This window comes from Anoplophora glabripennis, unplaced genomic scaffold (assembly GCF_000390285.2).
Source record: "Anoplophora glabripennis isolate ALB-LARVAE unplaced genomic scaffold, Agla_2.0 scaffold799, whole genome shotgun sequence".
Lineage (NCBI taxonomy): Eukaryota > Metazoa > Arthropoda > Insecta > Coleoptera > Cerambycidae > Anoplophora > Anoplophora glabripennis.
The window spans coordinates 1-3,821 of NW_019416896.1; positions in this window are offsets into that span (position 1 = coordinate 1).

Sequence of the window (3,821 nt, forward strand, 5' to 3'; positions counted from 1 at the left end):
GATAGCACTCCCACTTAGGGGTTGAAGATTTTGGTATGCTTTTTGAGCCAAAAGTTGTCCCCCTCAGAAACAAATTTGACCTGTTTTTGGATTTTGCCGAAAAGTTCTTTACTACCCTGTAATGCCTTGCGGTACGTTTTCGATGGGCTACCCTGTATAAATCAATACATAGGTAGCCATGAAGTATACTGAAAGATTCGAAATGTGTTGAAGGAAATTTTCAAAATATTTCTAAAGGTGACCGTTTTATTGAACCATATATTTAAATTTAAACTTCAAACAAAAAATAACGTTTTTCCCAATTATGAATAATTATTAATTATTTGTACAGGGTGTCCCTTAAGTAACAGTTAAACTTTACATTAGTAACAAACAAACTTCCCTTATTCCAAAAGTAGATATTTGAAATGATATAGGGCAACAAGGCAAAAATTTGTTTCCATGGTTTTTAAATAATATTTTCAAAATTACGCTTGCGGCATTTTGCATGTTTTAAAATGTCATAACTATGTTGCTTCTCAGGATATCTCTCTCTTTGATTTACTTTTTTTTTCATTTTCCTATTTTTCTGCGATTTCCAAAATTATTGCTACGTCTGCAATTTTGAAAAGGTGAAAATCTTTTTTGAAAAATCGTAGTAAAATTAAAATATTTTTATTATTTATATTGCTTCCTCCTAACATCGTGTTTTTAATATGAGATTTCCTCAATAAAAATTGAGCACAATGTGCGTTCTAAAATAAAATCCTTCCGAAAATTTGCCATCGTCAGAATTTCTCATTAGATTTAATAATAGAAAAGATATTACTAAGGCTAAAAAGGTTATATATATATAATTTTAATTTAATTACATATCAAATTAATTAAATGTTTAATTCATTGTGGAGATATATATTCTTTGAAACGATAGAAAATATCGTTTTCTCGATAAATGTATAATTCTTCACTTTAGTATGCGATAGCAGCGAGTCAATGATGCTTAGTTATGTGCTCGGTTCACTCATTTCGCTGTCGAAAGCAATACTTTCTCATTTGCAATAATTTTCAAAATTTAATTCAAAGTGAACTTTTCTTATCCACTAATATTCGCAAAGTAAAAGACTTTTGATTAGTGAAATATAATTTTTATTTTAGTTTCTTTATTATACAGGGTGTCCCGTTCATGTTTCAAAAAAAACTTGTGTGCAAGTTCCTCATGGAAAAATAATAGAGGTAGTTCATGTAAAGTTTTTTTCTTAGACGACGTTTTCGAGATACAGTGTCTTGAAGTTGTTACTTTCCAAATTGTTTTCCTTAATTATCTTTAAATCGACTAAAGATAAAAATGTTAAAATTTGTACATGAGTAAACATCAACTGTGCGTTAAGAATAATGTGCAAACGGTTTCTTTCTGAAATGTAATGTCGCCGATGCAGGTAATTGAAGGGGTACAAACGAAGAAAAAGTAAATTAAAAGTCAAAATTTATTACATTTCTAAACAGTTCTGTAAACTCTAAAGGATACTACAAAAAAAGTATACTTGTCGAAATTCGGTAGCATCTACCATTTTCGAGAAAAATGAAGTTGCATTGTTTTTGCTCACGGCACAAGTACAATAACAAAATATTAAATTGAAAGAGGGCCTTGCCATTGAATGAGCTGAAGACATTTAGCTACCAACAGTATTTGCATTTAAGATTATAATTTTAATTTCTTGCGTATGAAACAGTTAAACTATAAAACATTTTATTACCAAAAAATAAAATAAAATTTATTTTAAGTTTCAGTTTGTTGTAAACTAACATTTAAAAAATGAACAGATTATGGTAATTAATAATTATCTGTTATTTACTTATTTTAGATTTTGTAAACTACTACACTACCATTACTAAAATAAACAATTGTTGAATGGACTGAATTGTTGATGAACATGAATGCTTAAAAAAATAATGAAAACAGAAAAATATTAGGAAACAGACTCGGAGACGTACAGAACAAAACATCTGCAGAATTAAATAAATGTGGAAACTCGAAATACTATAGTAGTTACTGACATTGTCCCCCATTTTTTTCTATGCAACTTCATTTTTCTCGAAAATGGTACATGCTACCGAATTTCGACAAGTATACTTCTTTTTGTAGTATTCTTTAGAGTTTACAGAACCGTTTAGAAATGTAGTAAATTTTGACTCTTAACATATTTTTTTTTTTCGATTCGAACTAACCGTTTTCGAGATAATCAAGTGTTTTTGAAAAAAATCACGATTTCAGATCTCTAAATGAAGCTAGATAGCGTCTAAACCGTAAGAGTTAGAAACGTGCAGTTTTCACAGTTCGGTTTGGCATAAATTACTCTATCTTGTCATCTGTGAGCAAAATGTGTACGTTATTCAGACTCGGCAATACTGAGACCTACATTTAATAATCTTACGAGTTGAAAAACTTTTTTTCAAATGGAATAACCCATATTAATTGTCATGCGTGAATGCAAAATTGAATGCCCTTTCGACTGATACAAAGTTGTTCAGCTTTCCAGAAAAATTAGGTTCTTTTCTAAAGTCCGAAAAAGTAGCTATATAACAGCGTCAAGAAGGTCTTGCAAAACTACTTTTCTCTCACATTTTATAAGGCCTGGGATTGACAGTGTCAATATTTACTGACATGTTTAAAAAGTGGTTTGACAAAAAAAAAGTAAACCACTAACAACAACTAAAACAAAACGCAAAACGAAACAAATTGAAACTCGGAACACACAAGGAGGAAAATACTTAGACCGCTGATTTACATCAATTGCTCGAAGTGTCCTCCATTTTGATTAATACACAAACGAATTCGGTTTGTTAAAGACTGTTCAACATTAGTAACGTAAACGTTGCTTTTTATAAATCCCCATAAAAAGAAGTCGCAACTTGTCATATCTGGACTCCTTGAAATGAACACTCTTCGCTCTGCGTGGTCAGTAGATTTCAGTTCTAGAGTCAACTGAACTTTGTAAGCATGAAGATATAAATCTTTCGTGAGCATACGCCATAGGTAGCTTCTTGAAATGTCCAAATCTTGATCACGATGCCGAATTGATGTTCCTGGACTTTCAGCAACACTCTCACTGCTTCGATATTTTGTGCTGAACTACTTGTTGGAGAACGGCCAGACTATTGAAAGTTACTAATTGATCCAGAGTCCCTGAATTTTGCAATTAATTTCTTCACACTTGATAAAGTTAAATCGTTATTCCGACTATATTTTGTACGAAAATTGTGAACTATTGCTGAAACCTTCATTATTTTAAAATATTGCTCAACAATGAATACACGTTGTTCTTTCGTGTAGCGTTCCATTTTTAATAACTTTGAACTGTCAGCTATCACCTTAAGAGGAGATTTTGGTAATATCCTCTAATGGACAACGATTTATCATAACGATGCGACGAAAACTTTAGAAAGCGACATTGAATACCTATATTCTGTATACAGGCTGATTCAGAACTTATCCAAAAAAAAATTCTGGATGTACAGGGACCCTTACAAATACAATTTTGTAAAGAAAAAATCAAAAAGAGCAGTTCGAAAATGATCTAAAAATACACTTCTGCACGGCACTGGAAACTGGTCCACTGTAAAACCTGACCCCGCACAATGCGACCCGCATGGCGGTGTGATAAAAACGGACAAAAACTTTCGCAAGGAAAGAAATATGTAAATAGAATTTTATCGCACTTATTTTATATCGGCAAATTCAACTGCTTTTGCCTTTATTAATTAATAAAATTAATTTGTGTTTTTAAATAATAAAATCATTTGACAAACCCGATGTTACAACAATTGTTCAAAATTTTATCCAC